We start from the raw sequence: 24,452 nt of genomic DNA, 5'->3' as shown, positions 1-24,452 counted from the left end.
AAACCTCAGTTAAGCTTCTTTTGATGCATGAATAAGGCCAAGTGTTGAAAGCTTCCTCAGCATGGGCTTACAGCTCAATTAACGAGCACATGAGTGCCGTGGAACTTGTTCTGTAGTGTGTGGGATGAGGACTTACAATAATATGGTCTTAAGTCAGAAAGGAGGAGAGGAGTATGGGTGTAGGGGCAGGTGAAGAAAGTGGCACATAGTCCTTTCCTAGGGTGGGGAGGAATTAGGAAAGAGCAAGTAAACTACAGTACTTTACATAGTGACATTTGCCTGCATTTAAAAGCTGTTGTCAAACAGCTGCCTAATTATTTATTCATGGGGCTGTTATACAGTAAAAGGGAACACAGTATTTAAAAGGCAGCAGTGGCAAACAGGAAATCTCACTGTAGTATGACAAAATAGAGACATGAGATTATATCTACAAAATATTTTAGGGGGGGCTCTTTGATTTTCTCTAATAAAAGACCCTTTACCTTTCTTCCTCCTAGCCTCTGGGAACATAATTTCTTCTTTCGAATATCAAGGAAGAGTTCTAGCTGTTACTTTTTCCAGTTACTGCACCAGGTCCAGTAGAAAATGCCTAATCCATCATCTTCCAGGAGGTAGGAGACTTCTGCTTAACAGTTTGGAATATTGATCAAAGTTGGCCTCTTTTTCACATTGATCAAATATACTGTGCATCTGTCCATAGTCTCAGGGGCAGAGTTCAAATATGAGCTTGGAGATTTGAGTGAAGATAATGTTGCAATGTATGGTCAAGTAATTACCTAATTTATAATACGTGGCAGGCTATGTATTTATTAGCCAATATAGGTACACATAAAGTATCATCACATGCCTGTGATTTTGTGCCTGTTGTCTGATGATCTGTTTATGGAGGTGTTGAGCTCTTATCAAGGTATAACCTGTAATAATTTAACAATACATAATATTTAATGTATCAGTGTCATAAGTCAAAAATTTCATGAGTACTCATCAGACCATTCCTGTTTTCTTTCTTTCCCTTTCTTTCTTTTCTTTTCTTTTCTTTTCTTTTTCTTTCTTTCTTTCTTTCTTTCTTTCTTTCTTTCTTTCTTTCTTTCTTTCTTTCTTTCTTTTCTTTTCTTTCTTTCCTTCTTTCTCTCTTTCTCTTTCTCTTTCTCTTTCTCTTTCTCTTTCTTTCTTTCTTTCTCTTTCTTTCTCTTCTCTTTCTCTTTCTCTTTTTCTTTCTTTCTTTTTTTCTTTTTCTTTCTTTCTTTTTCAGACCATTCCTATTTTCAGTTTAACTTCAACATCCAAAGGAGAAAATGGGAAACACAGAGAGTTCAGAAGTGAGCCATGTGGTGACACCGAAGAGTTTGATTTTAAGACTGCTAAAAAAAAGTTTTAAGAATGAAAGTTGAGAAGCGTTGTGTGATACTGATGTGAAGGGCAATTTTCTAATGGGTACAGCCATTAAACATTGCAATGGGAATCTATAGTAGGGCATGGAATCTCCTACTATAGGCCTTTGAAAGTAATATTTAAAAAAATAGAATGATTGTAAAACGGTATTTCCCAACTCAGGTTATACTGCAGATGGGGAAATTGGAAGTACCCTCTTCCTCTCTCTAGGGATGAAGCACAAATGAAGCTTAGCACCATGGTTAGAGAAATGGACAAATGATAATGGTATAGCAGTAGATGGTAGTTGGGACACATTAGTGTAAGTCTGGTTCTGTGAGAAAGCAGAAACAATAAAAAAAAACTGTCCCAGTCCAGTATTATTTAAAAATTAAAATACATGATGCCACATCAATAATACATTAAAATCAATCCTGAAGTTTTAAAGTATATGTCTATTTTCTGCATGGTTAACAGATCACGTGCGAAGTAAGGAGGCCTCTGAGGCCATCCAGCATCATGGTTTTTACATTAGGTTCTGGGGAAGTAGGGCCACTGTGAACTAGACAGAGGAGGAGCTGGCGTTTGCACTTCGGTCTCCTGACCCTGGCCTACCTCTTATCACCACTCAGATACACAGCCTCTCCTGCTTTGGCTAGACCACTTCTACTCTATCTCTTTCTAAAATCTGTAGTCATTTTTCAGAGAGGAACCTGAGCTTCAGAGGGTTTAGGGACTTGGCCAAGATTATAGCGATCCCATGAGGATGCAGTCACCTTTCCTGACTCTCACTGTGGGGTGTAGGGGCGTAGAAGAGTGAACAGTGGAAAAGAAACTTTGTGAATGGCAGAGACGCATACCTTACTGGAGAATGTATGAGGGAAAGCCCAAGGGCCCTTACACATGCATAATGTTTGTGGGGAAAGAAATGTTTGAATCTAGAGCTATTTTTGGTGGCTGCACTTTGTAGTTATCTATTGCTACATAACTACTTCAAAGCTTCTGGCTTAAAACAATAATGTATTATTTCTGCTCATTGAACGGTGGATTGATGGGGCTTTTATTTTTTTATTTTTTTTTATTTATGATAGTCACAGAGAGAGAGAGAGAGAGAGAGGGAGAAGCAGGCTCCATGCACCGGGAGCCCGACGTGGGATTTGATCCCGGGTCTCCAGGATCGCGCCCTGGGCCAAAGGCAGGCGCTAAACCGCTGCGCCACCCAGGGATCCCTGATGGGGCTTTTAGCTGGATGGTTCTTACTATGGGTCTCTCATGCAGCCACTGTCAGATGGCACCCAGGGTTGGAGCACCATTTGGAGACTCAGTTGAGCTACATGTGCACTCCCATGTCTGATGCTTCAGCGGGGATGGCCAGAACAGGTGGGGACTAGCTGAGCATTTTGTTTCCCTCCATGGCCCACCACATGGCTAGCTTGGGCTTCCCTACAGCATGGCCATCTCAGTGTACTTAGACTTTTTCCTTGGTGGCTGACTTCCTGCAGAGCATGTGTTCTATAATGGTAAGAGGGAATCTGCAAGGCTTCTTATATGATAACCTTGGAAATCAGGTGGCTTCACCTCTACTGCTTTCTGTTGGCCAAGGGTGAGCCACAAGGCCAGCCCACATTCAAAGTGTAAATACCAGGAGTACAGTTCACTGAGGACCATCTCTGGAGACCACCTTCCACAGTGCAGATAATAGATGGGTTTCTCTGACTTTAGATACTTTGTGGATGTGAATAAATGAGCACGTCTAACAGCACTGTTCTAAATGCATGAGATATACAAGTGAACAAAACAGACAAAACGCATGGTGTTCATGGTTCTCGTATCCTAGGGGAGGAACTGAAAATGAGAAGGATAAGCACATAAAGAACACAGATTCAGCAAATGGGAGATGCAAACAAAATAAAATAGAAAGCCATGGTGAGTGAGGGAGGCCTATTTTACATAGGAAGATGGGGGAAACTTCTTTGGGAGGTGACATGTCAGATTTGAAGGAGGGGAAAGAGGGAGCCCTGTGAAGTCTGGGTATAAAACTTGGCAGCTAGTGGGGAGAGCATGGGTAAAGGTGTCGAGGCAAGTCTGAGCTTGGAACGTTCAGCAAGAAGACCCCTGTTCTCTACTGTGCCTGGAATAAAAGGAGGGAAGAGAAGGTTTGCAGGACATGGTCTCAGAGAGATACTATCTTTTCTGTCCATTTGTTTATTATCTGTCCTCTCCCATAAGATGGGAATCTTCCACAAAACAAGGGACTTGTGTGTATTGTTTGCCACTCTGTCCATAGTACCTGGTTTATATTAGATGCTCAATAAATATATATCTAATGAAGGAATCATTGGGTGGTTGTTCCAACCATTGTTGCTCAACCATAATCTTCTAGAACTCTAGGTGGTCTGAGATGTTCTAAAGCTGACTAGCATTGGTCTTTTCTTTCTTTCTTTCTTTCTTTCTTTCTTTCTTTCTTTCTTTCTCTCTTTCTCTCTTTCTCTCTTTCTCTCTCTCTTTCTCTCTCTCTCTCTCTCTTTCTTTCTTTCTTTCTTTCTTTCTTTTCTTTCTTTCTTTCTTTCATAATTTGCAAAGAAAAAAGAGAGTGAATGAAAAAGAAATTTAACTCAAATTCCCCCCTCCCCCCACCTTGCCTCAGACCTCCAACTAAAAAAAGAAAAGTAGCTCATTCTACTTATCACTTGTCTGCTAGTTGACTACAAGTGTTTCAAATAGGTCAGAGAGGTCCCGTGACTCCCAGATGGTCTGGCTCCAAAGCAAATCCAAGAATCACTGTTTATAATACACAGGCAGTGATTTAAATAGGGAATCTTTCATGTTTTCCTAGAGAAATATCCATCCAATAACTTCCTTTCCTTGTTTTGAGAGCTAGTGATCCTGCCATGCTTATGAGGACTGGCCCTTCTCTTTCCTTGTGCCTTGGTTTGCGTGCTCTCTTTTCCTCCCTGTGAAATTTTCTGACAATGTGGTCTCTGCAGTGCAATTCATACACTGTTTTGAAGCAGTTAATACTGAATTATTCAGTATTATTCATCTAATACTGAATTAGGAAGGAGTTTCTGCATGTTACATTTTTTTTCTTTATATCACTTATTGCACACTTTTTATTTTTTCTTTGGATTTTCATTCCTTTTTACATACTTTCATGTTTATTATTCCTTTTGATAATTCCTATTAGAATTTGTTATCTTTTCTACCAATTTGTTTTCTAATAGTATTTCTTTTTTAAGAATTATTTAACAGGGCTCAGCCCGTTAAGCATCTGCCTTTGGCTCAGGTCATGATCCAACGGTCCTAGGATCGAGCCCCATTGCGCTCCCTGCTCAGTGGGCAGCCTGCTGCCCCCTCTCCCTCTTCCACTCCCCCTGCTTGTGTTCTCTTTCTCTCTGTCGAATTGGTAAATTTAGAAAAAGGTTTTTTTTTTTTTTTTGATAAATAAAAATCTTTAAAGAAAAAAATTGGGACACTTAGGTGGCTCAGTGGTTGAGCGTCTGCATTTGGCTCAGGGCGTGATCCCGGGTCCGGGGATCAAGTCCTGCATCAGGCTCCCTGCGAGGAGCCTACTTCTCCCTCTGTCTATGTCTCTGCCTCTTTCTTTGCGTCTCTCATGAATAAATAAATAAATAAATAAATAAATAAATAAATAAATAAATAAATAATAAAATATTTTTTAAAAGAATTATTTAACAAAAAAGATAACACAGGAGGAATGGGGAAGAGTGAATGCAGAAAACACTTAAGGCAAATAAAGTTTTTCTATTTCCCTCAAGTAACCACAGCTTTACTTTGCTTTTGTTTGAATTTTATAAATAGACCCTTCATTCGAAGTAAATTCTGTGGCCCTTCCTCCCTGCCTCCCTGCCTTCCTTTCTTCTTTCCTTCCAACCAATACTTTTTGGTGCCTTTCATGTGCCAAACTGTATTCTGCATGATGGAGACGTAAAAATGAATAAGCACCTACATGCTATAAGTGAATTCATAGTCCACTGGGGAAGAGTTGAGTAAATAGCTATTTACAAAATATACATACACAGAACTTGAGTCAAAACTATCACATTAATATACCACAACCAGACATTTGGACCAGACACTTGGATATCAAATGGTACAAAGGGGCAGGAGATGACCATGGGATGCTTCACGTTCTTCTGTTTTGGGTTACACACAAGACATACCCACTCCCCACCTTACCCTCTACCCTTGACATCCACACAACTTGTTGAAAAGGCTCTAGGCTAGAAGTCAGGAGAACTGGGCTCTAGTCGAGGCTCTGTGCTTTGTGCTGGAATGTGTGCATCTATGAAAGGAGTACACCACTGAAGTAACAGAATGCTGGCCTCAAGGAAATATCACTTTCTGTCTTATAGAGACTAAAAGAGTGAAGGGGGGAAAAACCTTTTTACACAGAAATATGGGAAGTACCTGTTGTGAAATGACAGTTTTAAATAAATTTCACGAGGCAAGAGTAATTATTAAAATCTATTCACTTGGGAAATGAAGTGCCTTTACCTCCTTCCTATAGGGCTTGTGCTTCTTTGTGGGGGCTTCTGCCTAGGAAAGCATACCAGATGAAAGCAGAATGTTTCCCTGTGTGTTATGATCACAAGCTGATTGAAATCAGAATTTAACTTCTATCTTTAGTAGTAAAGAAATAAAAGTTCATCCTTCCTTTTTCTAAAAAAGCAAATAATAAGGTCTAGTAAAACACAGTAGAGGAAGATTCAGACATTGGAAATGATTGATCCTATAGAATCCCAAGCCTCCAGATTTTGAGAAAATGTATAAATTAGTAGTAGATATGACAAAGAAATGGGAGATGAGAGCTGGTGGCAGGGGTCTTGATTCCTGGCCCCTCGGTTGCACTACTCATGAGGTCCTACAGTATGTGCTCCTCTGCCCCTTCTGCCTGAGGAGTTGTCCACAGTGTCCTTTCAGTAAACAACCCCCCTATTGGAGCTCCTTCAGGAAATTGTCCTCAGGCAAAAGAGTCCTGGCAGGGGAGGGGCGGGGATGAGGTGAGGCCAAGTGTGAGATTCAGACTGATCTGAGAGTCCTAATATGCTCTTGACTAACTTAGACACCTGGCTTAAGTCTTCTAAACCTCCATTTTTTCATCTGAGGAGGCGGGGGTGGGGGGGTGGGGTGGGGTGGGAGGAATGGGATAGCAGTAGAATCTATGTTATAGGATAACTGGGGAATTTAAAAAGCTAATGGATGTAAAAGAATTAGTATAGTATGCCAGGTATGTAGTGAGCACTCAATTCATTTAAACTATTGATTATCATCATCACATTTATTATTGGCCAGAATAATATTTTAACAAATGGGCTAATGCCCTCCCTTAGCTCATCACCCCTCATTATTTATTAACAACCCACACTGTGTAGAGTATTATGTCACTTGCTAGAACGCATTACTAAAGCTGTAGAAGATGTAACGTCTATTCCCCTGTGAGCCTTCAACCTCCTTCGAACTGATAGCTTTGTATCAGGAGCTAAGGCTCCATCCTTAGATCAGTGACATTGATATGTTTAGCTTACTAGATCTCATCTGTAATCTCTCATGTGTCCTGGGTTTTTTCCTCTCTCAAATGTCTTTGCCACCATAACAGCTTTAGTTTCATAGTAAAGAAGTCATTGGAATTAAGAGGTAATCTATATGAACTCTGATGGAGTGGAGACTAATGATCACTAGGGTGACCATACATTCTCATTTGCTTGAGGGAGTCCTAATTTGGTCCCACTATCATGGCTTATTTACAATACGGTACCCTTTTAAAGGTGTCCCTGTTTGGAAAACTTATTGACAGTCAATCTATAGTTTGACTATAGTGTATTAGCTCAGGTTTTTAGATTAAACATGAACCAAACTCTTGGACTCGTTGCCTTGCTGCCCAGCAGACTACCCTCCATCACTCATTGAATTCCCAGCTATTACTAAATGACCTGAAATTTACCAGAATAAATGCAAAAAATATTTTCAGATCATAGCACTATGAAACTTGAAGTCAACCACAAGAAAAAACTTGGAAAGACCACAAATACATGGTGGTTAAAGAATATCCTATTAAACAATGAATGGGTGAACCAGGAAATGAAGAAATAAAAAATAAATGGAAGCAAGTAAAAATGAAAACATGACGGGCCAAAACCTTTGGGATACAGCAAAAGTGGTGCTAAGAGGAAAGTATGTTGCAATGCAGGTCTACCTCAAGAAGCAAGAAAAGTCTCAAACAGCCTAACATTACAAATTATCACAGTTAGAAAACAACTAGAAAAAGAACCTAAAGCCAGCATAAAGGAAACAATAAAGAGTAGAGCACAAATAAACAACATAGAAACAAACAAGAGTGAATTAGAACAGATCAATGAAACTAAGAGCTGGTTCTTTGAAAGAATTAATAAAATTGATAAACTCCTGGCCAGACTTATCAAAAAGAAAAGAGAAAGGACCCAAATAAATAAAATTATGAATGAAAAAGAAGAGATCACAACCAACACCACAGAAATGGATATAATTATAAGAGAATATTATGAAAAATTATACGCCAGCAAACTGTACAATCTGGAAGAAATGAACAAATTCCTAGAAACTTACAAGCTGAGCCACCCAAGCATCCCACATTAAGAGAATTACTCATCATAGTTAAGTGGGATTTATTCCTGGGTGGTTCAGTATTCACAAACAATCAGCATGATATACCACATTAATAAAGAAAGGATAAGAACCATAAAATCCTCTCAATGGATACAAAAAACTGTTTGACAAAATACAGCATCCATTCTTCATAAAAACCCTCAACAAAATAAGGATAGATGAAACATACCTCAACATCATAAAGGCCATATAGGAAAGACCTACAGCTAATATCATCCTCAATGGGGAAAACTGAGAGCCTTTCCATCAAGGTCAGGAAAGACAAGAATATCCACTATTACCATTGCTATTTAACAGAGTACTGGAAGTCTTAGCCTCAGCAATCAGACAAAAAAAAGAGATGAGGTATCCAAATTGCAAGGTAGAAGTTAAACTCTATCTGCAGACAACATGATACTCTATGCAGAAAACCTGAAAGACTCCACCAAAACATTGTTAGAACTAATATGTGAATTCAGTAAAGTCACATTATATAAAATCAATGTACAGAAATCTGTAGCATTTTGTACAACAATAATGAAGCAGCAGAAAAAGAAATGAAGGAATCGACCCCATTTATAATTGCACCAAAAACTGTAAGATATCTAGGAATAAACCTGACCAAAGAGGTAAAAGATCTGTACAGTGAAAACCATAGAACATTTATAAAAGAAATTGAAGAGGACATGAAAAAAATGGAAAAGCATCCCATGCTCATGGGTTGGAATAACAAACATTATTAAAATATCCATACTACCCAAAGCAATCTACACTTAATGCAATCCCTATCAAAGTATTACCAACATTTTTCACAGACCTAGAACAAACAATCCTAAAATTTGTATGACATTTCAAAAGACTCCAAATAGGGATCCCTGGGTGGCGCAGCGGTTTGGCGCCTGCCTTTGGCCCAGGGCGCGATCCTGGAGACCCGGGATCGAATCCCACGTCGGGCTCCCGGTGCATGGAGCCTGCTTCTCCCTCTGCCTGTGTCTCTGCCTCCCTCTCTCTCTCTCTCTGTGTGACTATCATAAATAAATAAAAATTTAAAAAAAAAAATTAAAAAAAAAAAAACAAAAAACAAAAAACAAAAGACTCCAAATAGCCAAAGCAATCCTGAAAAAGAAAAACAAAGCTGGAGGCATCATGATTCTAGACTTCCAGCTATGTTACAAAGCTGTAGCAATCAAGACTGTATGGTACCGGCACAAAAACAGACACAGAGGAACAGACACAATGGAACAGAATATAAAGCCCAGAAATGGACCCACAACTATATGGCCAACTGATTTTCGACAAAGCAAGAAAGAAAAGCCAATGGAAAAAGCCAGTCTTTTCAACAAATGGTATTGGGAAAACTGGACAGCCACATGTAGAAGAATGAAACTGGACCTCGTTCTTATGCCATACACAAAAATAAACTCAAAATGGATGAAAGACCCAAATGTGAGACAGAAAACCATCAAAACCCTAGAGGAGAACACAGGTAACAACCTCTTTGACCTTGGCTGTAGCAGCTTCTCACTAGACACGTCACTGGAGGCACAAGAAACAAAAGCAAAAGTGAACTATTGGGATGTCATCAAGATAAAAAGCTTCTGCACAGTGAAGGAAACAACAAAACTAGAGGGCAGCCTAGGGAATGAGAGAAGATATTTGCAAATGACATATCTAATAAAGAGTTAGTATCCAGAATCTGTAAAGAACTTATCAAACTAAATACTCCAATACCAAATAATTGAGTTAAGAAACAGGCAGAAGATATGAATAGACATTTTTCCGAAGACATGAAACATGAAAACAAAAGACACGTGAAAAGATGCTCAGCATCATTCATCATAAAGGAAATACAAATCAAGACCACATTAAGATATCACCTCACACCTGTCAGAATAGCTAAAATTAACACAAGAAACAACAGATATTGGTGAGGATTTGGAGAAAGGGAAACCCTCTTGCACTATTGGTGGGAATGCAAACTAGTACAGCCACTCTGGAAGATAGTATGAAGATTCCTCAAAGAGTTAAAAGCAGAACTACTCTACATTCCAGCAATTGTACCACTAGGTTTTCACCTAAAGGATACAGAAATACAAATTTGAAGGGGCACATGCATTCAGATGTTTATAGCAGCTTCATCAACAGTAGCCAAACTATGAAAATCCATCAACTTATGGATAAAGAAGATGTGGTGTATATACAAGGGAATACAAGTCAACCATCAAAAAGAATGAAATCTTGCCATTTGCAATGACATGGATGGAGGTGGAGTGTATTATGTTAACTGAAACAAGTCCATCAGAGAAAGGCAAATACCATATGATTTCACTCATATGTGGAACTTAAGAAACAAAACAGATGAATATTTAGGAAGGGGGAAAAGAAAAAAAGGAGAGAGGAAAACAAACCATAAGAAACTGTTAACGATAGAGAACAAACTGAGGGTTTCTGGAGGGGAGGTGGGCAGGAGGATGGGTTAAATGAGTGAAGGGCATTAAGGAGGGCACTTATAATGAGCACTGGGTGTTATATGTAAGTGATGAACCACTGAATTCTATTCCTGAAACCAATATGCATTGTATGTTTAACTAACTAGGGTTTAAATAAAAATTTGGAAAAAAAAAGTATTGCAAAACAAATATTTGCAAGAATGTCAAATTATCACAGAAAACAGCTCAAAGTTCATGCTCCGTTGATGTCAAATCAGAGGCATCTCTGTGCACAGCTGATGGCTTTGTGATCCAATCAAGAGTTTGGTTCTAAATGACTCATGGTTATTGCCTATCTTGGCTTGGCTAACCACAAAGCAGAATTTGAGTCACTTAGGAGTCATTCATATTAACACTGAATTTGCAAACAATCTGGCTTAATTCTCCCAATGCTTTCTTTAATCAGTTTGCTCTAGAATTAAGAAATGGGTCCTTTGACTCTTCCAGAATAAGAACGTCTCAAGCTGTGGCTTTCATTTTATTAGCCAGTGAGTGAATTCCTTAGAGCCTTGGATATCTCTTGGTTACTAAATTGCCCCGAAGTAGTCTTTGTAATGAAAAAGTGTTGCACACAGCGGAAGACACAAATTAGGTTTAGGACTCCTTTAGTTTTTCATTGGTCATTGCCTATTCTTGTTAACGTGCTGTATTTAAAAGTGTGGATAGAGGTTACCTTTTGGTAACAGAAATGGAAGTAAGAAACGTTCAGGGGTGCTAGAAATGTTCTCTATGTTGATCTGGGAGATGGTTACATAGGTGTTTGCATATATATTAGCAGAGTATACACTTAAGTTTGGTGCACTTTAGTATATGTAAGTTAAACCTTAGTTAAAAATAAGTAAAAAGGGAAGAAAAGTCTCAAATCTCTTGAGCCAGCACAGGTTAAAACAAATGTGTTCTGAGTTAATGAAAGAAGAAGCATAACATCTACTTAAAAACTTTTTTTTAATCTTTGATATCAATATATTTTTTTCTACCAGTATGCCTCATGATCTCTCTCTCTCTCTTTTTTAAGATTTTATTTATTTATCCATGAGAGACACAGAGAGAGAGAAAGGCAGAGACACAGGCAGAGGGAGAAGCAGGCTCCATGCAGGGAGCCTGACGTGGGACTCAATCCTGGATCCTGGGATCACGACCTGAGCCAAAGGCAGACGCTCAACCGCTGAGCCACCCAGGCGTCTCTCGTGATCTCTATCTTGTCTTAATCTTTGATATTAAAACTTCAAATTATGGCAGGTGTTTTGGGGTAGGGCTTTATTGCCCACTTCCATTTGCATTTATTTCAGTTTATAACATTACAAAGCTTTTCATTCTTTTAACTTTGCACTTTTGCCTAACTTAAGGAATGTCGGAAGCTTCCTAGGCCATATGAATCATGGCTTATAAATAGTATGTGTCTTCACCTCTTGGTTTCCAGTTTATCATGGGACTGTTCAGTAAGGTAGTTGAGTTGTATGATGAAAGAGATCAAGAGAAGGACAAGGTGTTGTAATATAAAATGGAAACATTGCAAATTAAAACCTTGCAGTTATTTTTAGGAAATATTAGATAGCCTCAAATATTTCTTTTTTTCATCTCCCTCCAAAGGGTATTCTACTAATATGTAGCCAATCACACATCAAAGTCACTCATCTAAGGTTTAGGGGAGTTCATGAACTGAGATTTTATGCAATTAAAGAAGGAAGGGGGAAATAGAGACTAAATTTAATCGAGTGCCCCCTATGTGCCAGGCAGTGCACATAGATTATTGAATCTCTACAACAACCTTATGAAGATTGTCTCATTGTATCAATGAAGAAACTAAGATTCAGAAATGGTATGCAAGGCTCCTAATGCCACACAGCTGTTACTTGTTTTGTTCCAAAGCTTGCTCTTTTTATACTGTCTGTGGTGATGTCATAAGAGGTGACATACTGAATTCTTAAGTGATTAAGAGATTCAAAGGGACATGAGAGATAAACTCATCAGTTTTTCTCAGAGACAAGGAAACTAGGTCTAGGGGACCCAATTATTTTGTGGAAGATTATATTGCATTCATCTAGAAACCACACAGCTCAATTGCCATTTTCTTCTGGGAGCTGCTTCTTTTCTTCTCCCCAACTCCCTACCTCATCCTGCCCCCATAACTCACCATAGACAGAATTAGAATCCTTTGCATGCTACACTGTGTGGTGGGCACGGGAGCCTGGGTTTAAACCCCTGATATACCACCAGGGAGCTCTGTGACATTGGGTAAGTTATTCAACTTCTCTGAGCTTCAGTTTTCTCACTGTAAAATATAGCGGAATCATAGTACCTGTCTCATGGAGTGGTTGTGATAATGAAATGAAATAAAACATGGAAGCCCCTTTAGAATGGGATGTGGCATGTAATGGATGTCTTGTCAGTGTTAACAATTAGCTTTTGTTATTATACCACACAATACTCAATTCATGGTTATTTGTGTAGAGGCTTACCTCCTCCATGAGATGGAAGTGATGTGTTGCACACCTTTGTAATTCTGCCTTTAGTGCCAAGATTAGTGTTTCATAATTCAACACACTGAACAAAGGCCTACAGGATTGATTTCACTTTCCTAGTTAATGACCTTCCACATTATCCACATTGTCCAAATTTTCCCAGTGAATGATCTCAGCAAGGAGAGAATCCACACCTCCCAGACCTTATTCTGCTACTCTTGAAGATCCTGGTTATTGCTTTCCAGGCTGGCATTTCTGTCTCCTGAGATTTCTCATTGCATTTAGAAATCTGAAAGTACAGGGGAGTGGCATATGCCCCCAATTCATTTCAGGACTTAGTTATTTCTTTATTGTTTCTTTAGGGGATTAACATCAAGCATGGATTGTCTTTCTGTCCTTGGTATCATGTGGTTGATATAATCTGGGCGAAGATGACAAGCATGTAATTCTTCTATCTGCTTTCTACCTACAGCTTCTCATTTCTGCTGACACTGGTAACTTCAACTCCCCTTATGAGCTGCCATGTGGAGAAGTAAGGCCTTTGGTCTTTTTGCTTGCCTTCACATGGACTCTCTACCAAATACTGCTCTCCTGAAAAGGATGCATGCAAGTCCAAGGCTGTGTTTCCTTGGGTTGTGTTGTGGAATACTTGGGATTTCCTGATTTCAGGGAAGGTTGCTCTTGTTCTTTGGTTTCTTTTCTTTTTTTTCTTTTTTTTTTTTTTTGTTCTTTGGTTTCCACTTAGAAATTTTAATCTTGGCATTTTAATAGTGCTGGACTGTTGTTTTCAAAAGGTTGGTATGTAGAATGTTAAGACAAGTTTTCTAAAAATGTGGATTTCACCTATCAGATCAGACATTAACATTCCATCTTCTTTTGGCCAAGTTGGGAATTTTTTAAATGAACATCAGCACTATTGTTTTAAGAGTCTTTTTTTTTTAAAGATTTTATTTATTTATTCATGACAGACACACAGAGAGAGGCAGAGACATAGGCAGAGGGAGAAGCAGGCCCTCTGCAGAGAGCCCGATGGGGGACTCAATCCCAGGACCCTGGGATCATGCCCTGAGCCAAAGGCAGACGCTCAACCACTGAGCCACCCAAGCCTCCCTGTTTTAAGATTCAGAGTTCTGTGTCTAACTTTTGGGAAAATGATGCCTATTCTGCTGAGAACTTTAGTAATTTGTTCTTTTCCAGATAGCCTCTTCCTTACTAATAGAACTTACAGGTAAATAGATGCAATTGGAAAACTTCTTACACTTGTGAAGGTTTGGAGACTTTTATATTGCTCAGTGTGAAATTTTGGGTTTGTCCTACTCTGTATCAGAAAATTTGCAGCTGCTTCTAAATAAGAAGAAACTCATCATAGGAGACTTTGGATGTAGAGTTACAACTGCAACTTTATTGAGTCTTGATTTTACGTTGAGAGGAGTTTACTTTAATCTGTATTACATTTTTTCCCTGTTGTCTTTTTCTTCTAGCATCTGAACAGTGTGAGGACTGGTTCATTGTCTCTTGTTGAACTTTCCCTGCCTAGAACCTGTTATAAGTGCCCGATAACTATTTCTTGGACAATAAATGATGACCCTTAGAGGAACACCACATATTACAGCTAGGGTGCAATTTAGAAATGCATTGTGTTCCATGTGGCATTTTGTATGTGGAATACATTTATTCATATAAAGAGTAATGTGAAAAGAATTTAGATTCCAAGACTGGCTCATAAAAGTGAGCTTATCCCATATTATGGATTCTATTGCTTTTGCTACTCTGTCAGCAAACTTCTTCGGCTTCTTTAGGGAATCAGATCATCATTTTAAAAACTGTTTGTAGACTGAAGGCAGTTCTTACCGTATGGTGAACTCCTCACTGAATTCAGGAATGGATTTCCCTCTATGTACTCTCCTTCCTGGGTGAATATTAGCCAAAGGTATACAAAGAGATGAGACTGCTAAGGGGTAAATATTGTCTTCTGTAGGGCTTTGGGTGAGACTCTACCCTAACCCCTGGCTCTGTAAAAGTACTCCCCTCCCATTAAATTCCCCACTAAATTATGAGGACTTCTAATTTCTGTATGTGACTTTTTCAATTTTAGCTGCAATATCCTCCTGTATAATTAATTCAGCCTCCTGAGGGAAATGGTGAAGGAAAACTCTGGAATTAATTTTGAAGCTACTACAGATTCACAGGCCTTGATCCAAAACCCATAGGGCCAGATATGTTTTGGATACAGGGAGCTCTTTGGATAAATAGCTGTTGCTTTGAGTCTCACATCACTTCAGTTCAGATTCCACTAGCAAAGTTATAAAAGTTGTGTGGTTTTCAGAGCTGTTTCTGCCTCAGATTTGCTGGTGGGAGATTGTGGACCTGAAGTGCCTCATAGAGGATTATGCCTCATAGAAGAAAACAATGAAGGCGGTCCTAGTCTCAAAATGCGCTGGATGGGTTCTTGAGCAGCACGGATCCCACTTGGAGATAGAGGAGAATCGCCTCCTTTGAGCAGAAGGCTGAGGACATCTTTCCCGGTGACAATTCACCAGCGCTTCCTGGCTTTGCCAGCTTTTAGGTTCATTAGCTGCACATTTTATTAGTAAATTTCTTGTTCATGAAGCCAGGCTTTCTGAGTTGCCTGAAAGAACTGTCATACTTGGAGAGACTTCTTTCCACTTGGGGTGGGGCGATAGGAAGGCACTTGGATGCCTGGAGCCCCAGTGGAGGTATTGGCAGAAGCCCCACAGATAGAGGAAAAAGCAAGATGCAATCAACAACATCCAGGAAGGGATGCCTGGGTGGCTCAGTGGTTGAGAGTCTGCCTTTGGCTCAGGGCCTGATTCCAGGTCAGGGGATTGAGTCCCGTATCCGGCTCCCTACAAGGAGCCTGCTTCTCCCTCTGCCTATGTCTCTACCTCTCTCTGTGTGTCTCTCATGAATAAATAAATAAAATCTTTTAAAAAGAAAGAAAAGAAAAAGAAAACACCAGAGGAAACAGGGTTTCCTGGGACAGGGTTGGGCCTGAAACCCTCCCTATTCAAGGACCCCCACCTACACTTTTGATTTTCTCTCTAACTGGTTCCACTGTTAGGAAATAGTGACCCTTCCTAAGTAAGCCACCCAGTGTGTTTTGTTAGAATTTGAAAGCCTAACAATGAACTGGAAACTTGCCAATTTACTGTTAGCCCCATGATCCTTATTATCTTATTTCTGTGATTTATACATTTCTGATCTTGTGTGTGTGTATGACTAGGGGTCCTAGAATTATCTCAGTATTTAATTGTCTGAGCCTAACCGGCAGCAGAGATATGATCTGCTCAAGAATATGGTTAGAAAACTGTATAATAATGTAAAGTCTCCTTGTTCTATTTGATGGTAAACCTTTCTCTTTAAGTACTAGGTAAAACAGATCTGTATTTTAGAAGTTTCTATAAAGCATTCCCTCTTGTTCTGGAAACTGAGTAGCAAGTTCTGTCCTGCTGCTTATGACTTTTCAGTCATTAACATTGTTCTTTTTCTTGTTTTTTAAACTTTTAGCATTCTAGTATTGATCAATATGTAGTTTGTTAATAGATTTTTTGGATTAGTCTTAGTGTTTAAAACAAGCTTACAAAAAAAAAAAAAAAAGTAGAAGTGAAAGGAACTTTTGTTAGTGCCAGTTTATTTTCCATGAAGACGTGTTTGTGAATTCTGTGTTGCTTGGAGCTATTCTGGGAGGTTCACTAAAGCGAACTTCCTAGAATTTTCCCAGAGCTTTTCACATCTGCCCCTGGTCAAGTGAGCAAACTTGAAGGGGCCTTAGAACTACAATAGTTAATTTTTCCAAATCATTGTGTGATTCAGTCTAAGATCATAGTTGTGAAATTAAGATTAAGGTAAATGATCATATCTTGAAATGTGCTGATGATTAGAAGATGAACTTCACTAATTATAACTAATAGGCAAGAATAGATTGTACTTAATCAGCTTTGTGTGTTAAGGGATTAATTCTGAGAATAAATGTGAACCCTTAAAAAGAATCCTTTTTCGTATGTTTCTTCAGTGTATACCAGCCGAATGTTCTGTTCCTAATTGTAAAGCACTGTCATTCCATTTTTCCAAAGGCAAAGTATCTTCTAACTATAAAGCATCTAAGGTATAAGAATTGTCTCCAAGAGTAAAAGGATGATTCTAAGAGCTCACTTTAGGAAAATGGATTTGAGGCTTTTTCATTAAGGTACTTTGGAGACCTACAGTTAAAATTTTAAAGCCCTAATCCTAATAGTCTCCCAGATATTCTATAAGCTAGCTAGTTGTAAACTGTTTCATAACTAAGAGTTATTAATCTGGCTGGCTCATTCTTTGCAAGAAAAAATATTTGGGACTCTGCAAATGTAGAAAAATCCATGGGTTTGTTTCATGGAATGTTTCTTGAGATGCGGAAAAACTTGACACGTCCTATCTGGTTGTATGTTTGAGTCCCCTCTAGCCATTCCCCCAACAGGCTACCCCTGAGCCAACTACCTCACCAGACTCTAAATTGGATAAAAGCAGGAATCATAACTATTTCATTCACCTCTGTGTAGCCAGTGTTGAGCCTCTAGAGTGAACACTTGATAAAGGAATGCAGAATGTTGATGGAATCTATCAAAGACTTGAATACCTCTGGCTACAGGGAACTCATTATCATCCACAGCAGCCCAGTTCATTCTTGGGAATTCTGATTGTTCCGAGTTCTCTTTTATAATGGTTGGAATGTCATCTCTTCTCTCCTAGTTATTCCTTCTTAGCCCTCCGGCCATGTATACTGACTCTACCACATGACAAATCTTTAAATATCTGAGTTGACTCTTATGCCCTACTCTCCTGACCTGGCTTCTGAGCTTTCTTCCACAGACTAATAGCTCTAGTTCTTGCATAGCTGACTGGATCTGCCTGTTCACTCATGCTGTCAGAACCCCTGATGGTTCAGGGAAGGCCTGACACTCATAGGAGTGTTACTTAAGTCTACTTAAGCTACTTGATACCAAATTAACTTTTTAATTTTTTTTGAAGGAAGCCATTTTTTCAGCTTTTCAGAGAAAACTTCTCTTTTAGTCCTAGTAAAACTCTGCCTCCATATAAGGCAAATGATTTGGAAGGCTATTATTATCTCGGAGACAGGTTTACCTGCTAATGGTTCATCAGTTGTGGCTTGTATCTAAGTTGGCTTTCTTATATTCAAGACAGTTTGACTCTTTGTGAAGATAAAACCTGGAGAGTTAGATACAGGGTCCCTCCCTGGGTGACCGATCTCTGCCAGGAATGTCTCTTCCCTCTCCATTGAGCCAATCATTGGTGCTCCCAGTCTGATTCTGGGAAACTCTGATTTCCCTATGTGGCTGCCTCATCTTTAAGGCAGAGCTCTGAAGATTTTGTTTTTTTTTTTTAATTTTTTTTTTAATTTTTATTTATTTATGATAGTCACAGAGAGAGAGAGAGAGAGAGAGAGAGGCAGAGACATAGGCCGAGGGAGAAGCAGGCTCCATGCACCGGGAGCCTGATGTGGGATTCGATCCCGGGTCTCCAGGATCGTGCCCTGGGCCAAAGGCAGGCGCCAAACCGCTGCGCCACCCAGGGATCCCAGAGCTCTGAAGATTTTGAAAGGCGGCTGCTAACTAAGAACTTGCTTGCAATCTATTTATTCACGGGGCTAAAAGTACAACTTGGCAAAAAAAGATTTACTGATTTTCATGAACTTTAATATTTACGGAAGTACCATTTAAAGAACTTTTAATGTGGAAGATGCAGGTACACACGTGTGCTAACACATGAGCATCTCTATTAGACATCATCTGTTAGAGAGATACCCTCTTACATCTGGGTCATCAGAGAAACGAAATTGTAAATAAAATAATTAGCTGCAGATATTTTAACCCTTTGAAATTATAGTCAGTTTCTAATTGTTTGGGGGAGATGGGAGTGGTGGGAAGGGGGAGAGGGAGAGGAGGCTAATGGGTGAAAAAAAAGTAAAAGGAAAATGGGGAACTGTGATAAAAGAGAGAGGTAAGAGAAAGTAGAAAGTAGAAGAGAAAACAGAAGCTTTAATCGTTTTCTTGGATGGCATGTGCTTTGAGTCCTGCCCTGTAGTGATAGATTTTGTTAAGTCACTGGTCAAAGTTAAACAATTCTTATGTAACAGAAGCATATTCTAGGAAAAAAGCACATCCCTTCCACTTTATTTTTCAAATATCTTCTAGTTGATTTGTGGTAGTTACTGGCTCCCAAAAGAGTTGAGACAGCAAGTAGATTCTTCTAGTCTTCCATGAGATAAGTTCTTACTAAACATTGGCAGTAGAGAAAAGACTGAAATGAGGTTCCTCCCATTTAGAGTTTAAGTCTCAGGATGGCTTCTGTGATCTTTACATCTGGGCTACGGGGTACCTTGGCTACTAAGCACTTCACTGGTATGTCATGAGCTCTGTTTTGGTGATAACCATTTCAACATCTGTACATCTCTAAGGATTCTTTCTTAAATACCACCAGTGAAAGGTAAAAGTCAGGGACCTTTGCACTTTATCTCTGTCCTTTTATTGCTCCTGCGAAAGACATGCCAGCTGATTCCAGGAAAGCACTAAGGGAGGTGCCTTCACCTGGAGGACTGGGGAGTGGAAGACCATGGTGGTGGTAGTAGCTAGGAGTGAAGCTTGGAAATCCTGCAATCACTTCAAAGTGATCAGGCCTAACTGGCCCTGAGGCTATTCCTTGAATCAGATCAACTTTTCCTGGGTCATGGATGTCAGTAGACTTTCGATCTAGGAGCCAAACCTTACAGTTCCCTTGGTCTTGAAACCCTGCAAAGCCTATTCCACAGCCTCTTAGTCCTTCCTCCTTGTCTTTCCCTCAAGAATCTGTGTATCCTTGGATGGTAGTTCTGAAGTCTTGGTTTCCCAGCCCTGTGCAGAATAGAGTTACTGTAGCAAGCCCGACACGGGTCTTCTTAGAAAGGCGTGTTTGCAAGCTGATATTTGGGAACTTAGGTTTTGGGGAGGTTTCCACTTTTCCTAGTTTCATTATCACTCATTGGGCCTATGCTGTGAAAGCAATAGGATTTAGGTTCAAAGCAATAGGATTTAGGTTCAAAATCTGCTTTCCTTCTGGGAGGTTAAATTTGGAGTATGTCTGGGCAGAGGGTACCTATGTAACTAGCCTCCAGTAAAAACCATGGATCCTGCCTCTCGAATGGGCTTCTGTGGTCAGAAACATTATATACCTGTTACATTTTTCTTGCTGAGGGAAGTGGGTATCCTATGCGACCCTTCATAGGAGAGAAAAGGCATAAGGAAGCCTGTACATGGATTCACCCCAGGTTCTACCTGCATCATGACCCAATATAATATGTCACTGTAGTAAATCTTAGCTTTGTGTACTACCATATGCTGAGTTCTGTGAGTGCTTCTACTGAATCTCTGTGTGGGATGGTCTTACGGATCTCTGGCACAAACCCTTTCTTGGAGTACTTATTCTCCACATCTTTACCTTAACCTGGCACAGTTTCAGTGAAAAGATAAAAGGGCAATGTTTTCAAGAAGTTAAGTGGCAAATAAAGAAAATACTGATTTATCATATCTAGTTTAATAAAAATGTGTTATTCCTTTTGAAAATCAGGAGACCAATTTGTTGGTCATAGAAAATTTATTTTTATGCCATGTACTTACAGAACATGAGTTTTTTTTTTTTTTTAAAGGGATGATTTTTGGAGGTCTTTCATTAGCTTTTTTTTTTTTTTTTTTTGCTTTTTTTTAAATAAAAGTTTTGTTCAAACAATTCATATACCATGAAATTTACTCTTTCAAGGTCTCCAATTTAATAGTTCAGAGTTGTGCAACTATCACCATTAATTCCAGATCATTTTCATCACTACAAAAAGAGACCCTGTAACCATTAATACTCAATCTCATTGTACTTTCTCCTAGCCCCTGGGAACCACAAATCTACTTTTATCTCTGTAGGTTTGCCTATTCTGGACATTTTATTTAAATGAAGTCATGTGGCCTTTTGTGACTAATTTCTTTCATTCATGTTGTGGCATGGAATAGTACTTCATTTCTTTTTCTTTTATCCAATTAATATTCCATTCTGTGGTCATGCCACATTTTATTTGTCACTAGATGGACATTTGGGCTGTTTTCACTTGATAGCTATTATGGATATTCACGTACAGGTTTTTGCATGGACGTGGGTTTTTAATTCCTTGGGCATATATTTAGGAGTGGAATTGCTGGGTCATATTATAATTCTATGTTTAATCTGTTGAAGAACTGCTAAGCTGTTTTGCAAAGAAGTCCCCCCATTTTACATTTTCACCAACTTTGTAGGAAGGTTCCAATTCCTCTGCATGATTGCCAAACATGTTATTTTTTTTGGTCTGTTTGAGTATAGTCATTCTAGTAAGTGTGAAGAGGTACCTCCTCATGGTTTTACTTTTCTTTTTCCTAATGACAAATGTTGAGTACCCTATTGCATCTTATTGGCCATTTAAAGACCTTTGGAGAAAAAAAATTATTCATGTCCTTTGCTTGTTTTTTAAAAAAATAATTAATTAATTAATTGATTAATTAATTTTAGGTCGGCTCCACCCCAAGCTTGCTGCCCAGTGTGGGGCTTGAACTCATGACCATGAGATCAAGACCTGAACTGAGATCAAAAGTCAGATGCTTAACTGACTGACCCACCCAGGTGTCCCACCTTTGCTTATTTTTAAATGTGTCATCTTTTCATTATTGAGTTATATGAAATTTTTACATATTCTGGATACTAGACCTTCAGCAGTTACATGATTTGCAAATATTCTCGTCCATTCTGTGGATTGTCTTTCATTGTCTTAGTGGTGTCTTTTCTGTTTAACTTTGATGAGAACCAATTTACTATTATTTCTTTTGTAGCTTATGCTTTTGGTGTCACATCTAACTCTCACATCAGATATCAAGCACTGCACTTACTTTAGAAGGTCTACATCCATTAGCCCAATTCTGTTACTCCACAATGGAAGGAGATTAAGGATTACAAGAGCTGGAGCATAGTCAAGTAGGAAGAACATGAGATTTAGAGTCTTAAGATGCAACTCTTATATCTTGGGAATTAAGTACTTCATTTTTTTTAAACCTCAGTTTTTCTCACTGGGAAATGCAGTAATAATAGTTCCTATTTCATAAGGTTATTGTGAAGTTTGAATTAGCTAATTTGTGAAAAGGGTTTAGTACTGTACCTGGCACAGAGGAGGCATATAATAAGTGTTAAGTTGTTGTCATTTTTATGACAGGATTGTGGAAGCAAGGCTGGCCCATACCAAGAATTACCTAACAGAACTATTGTCATGTCATCACTCTGCTCTTCACCATGCATTTTGAAGAGCTGCAAAAGTTGTATAAAATTACAGTTTTGCTTATGGTTATATAGCCTCTGGAACTATGGGAAAATCTAATAGGCCCATAGTGTTCCCATAGTGTTTATTTCTTTTTAATTCAAGAATGAACAATGCTTTTGCTTTTTGGGATCCAAATAAGAGACCAAAAACTGGTATCAGCGTGAGTGAATGTTTCATCACAATGTGTTCTTTTTCTTACTTATCATTAATTAAGCGCTATTTATAGAATTACAAGGAAATTAACAAAACTTCCCTATCATTCAGGTATAAGAATTAAGAAAGGTGGTTTGATATTTCCATTAAATATTTACCATGCTTTATGGCATTACCTCAGAACTTACATATTAATGACCTGATCATTTAGTGTTTGCATGTACAGAGTAGTTTAGGGCCACCATAAAACACACTCTGTTTCATTATTGGAAACCCAGAAAGTTTGTTGAAAGTTCAAAGTCAAGTCAGCTTCTCAGTCAGCTACTCCTACAAGCTGACAAAGGAGGCACCTTCCAATAGAGTTGTGCCTTTTTTTTTTTTTTTTTTTGAGTTGTGCCTTTTAATTCATAATTAGGTTTCCTACTGTGGACAATTCAGCAAATAATTAAAACCCTTTTGGAAAAGAAAAAAAAACAACACATAGTAAACCTATGCCATGAAACATTTAAATACAGCTAAATGGTTCCCTGTTTTAGCTATTTCTAGATTAATTTTCAATCCAAAAAAACTCTTAGAGATTACTCCCACCCTTGCTAAAGGACAGAAGGCTATATAATACCTTTGGGGAATATCGAGATGAATCACACTGTCTTTTCCAGTGGAAACGAGGCAATTTAGTACGTTATCTAAAGCACAACATTGTCATAAGTGGAAGAATGACCAGGGAGTAAAATATAGAAATCAGCCTAAAGTGTTGTAAATAACACGTATGCAGGGCTCGCCTATGCTAGATCAGTTTCCAAACACTTCATGAGTAGGGTAACTCATTCAATCCCTATGGGAACTCATGAGATAGGAGCTCTCACCCCTCCTTTAAGAGAAGCAGAAATGAAGTACAGACTTGCCAAACCACTTCAATGAGATGGGACCCATGTCAGCCTAGTTATTCTTTTTCTTTCTTTCTTTCTTTCTTTCTTTCTTTCTTTCTTTCTTTCTTTCTTTCTTTCTTCTCTCTCTTTCTTCTCTCTTTCTTTCTTTCTTTCTTTCTTTCTTTCTTTCTTTCTTTCCTCTCTCTCTTTTTTCTTTTCTTTCTTTCTTTCTTTCTTTCTTTCTTTCTTTCTTTCTTTCTTTCTTCTTTCTTTCTTTCTTTCTTTCTTTCTTTCTTTCTTTCTTCTTTCTTTTGTTCTTTCTTTCTTTCTTTCTTTCTTTCTTCTTTATCTCTCTATTTCATTCTTCTTTTTAAAATATTTTATTTATTTATATGTTTGAGAGAGAGAAAGAGAAAGTGCACATGTGTGCAAGTCGGGGAAGGAGAGGGACAAACTGGTTCCACACAGAGGAGCCCAAAGCGGGGCTCGATCTTAGGACCTGAAATCAGGACCTGAGCTGAAACCCAGAATCAGTTGCTCACCAGTGGAGTCTCCCAGGTGCCCCATGTTGCCGCTGTTCTTAACTACTGTTCTATGGTACTTCTCAGCTCAGAGAGGAATTATTATTGGTACAGCAACTTTTGAATTTCAGGAATCTGTATTTCTTCAAAACTCCCAAAATGTGGGATATAATATAGATAAATAAAAGATTCAATAATATTTTTCTTCTCCTTTAAGAAGGAAAATAAAAATACCACCTTTATCTATGTTTTACACTAAAATTAAATTCTACATTAAATGTTATATATGATTCATGAATTATACGGTTCATGTAATGTGATCATCCTGTATAAATGACAATATGAATGTTCCAAAAAATAACATATGCATGTAGAGGTTATGTTTTCTTTCCATATATTCTAGGAATCAGTCATTTTGGAAGTATGCATTCATACTGTACCTTCCAGTATAGATTTGTTAAGATTCTAGTAGGATATTATCTCATTTCCTGATATGATGAAGCACCAATGATAATATTTGAGAATTAGTCTTGGTTGAAAAATGTGTATTTCTGTTAACAGCAGCT

General features: G+C 38.6%; 1 protein-coding gene and 1 long non-coding RNA gene across 10 annotated transcripts in view; one reads left to right on the top strand and one right to left on the bottom strand.

The window, feature by feature from the left end:
* The window catches only part of LOC140641264 (uncharacterized), a 322,998-nt gene that overhangs the window by 3,048 nt on the left and 295,498 nt on the right, over positions 1 to 24,452 (top strand). For all 7 annotated transcript variants that reach the window (XR_012037805.1, XR_012037808.1, XR_012037807.1 and 4 more), the window contains exon 2: positions 498 to 611. This is a non-coding gene — a long non-coding RNA (uncharacterized lncRNA). The remainder of the gene's footprint in view (positions 1 to 497; positions 612 to 24,452) is intronic.
* Positions 1 to 24,452, bottom strand: part of GRAMD2B (GRAM domain containing 2B) — a 110,895-nt gene that overhangs the window by 74,421 nt on the left and 12,022 nt on the right. The gene's annotated exons all lie outside the window — the stretch shown is intronic.

Source organism: Canis lupus, chromosome 10 (genome assembly GCF_048164855.1).
Source record: "Canis lupus baileyi chromosome 10, mCanLup2.hap1, whole genome shotgun sequence".
NCBI classification, from domain to species: Eukaryota; Metazoa; Chordata; class Mammalia; order Carnivora; family Canidae; genus Canis; species Canis lupus.
This window is presented reverse-complemented; position numbering and strand designations above follow the sequence as displayed.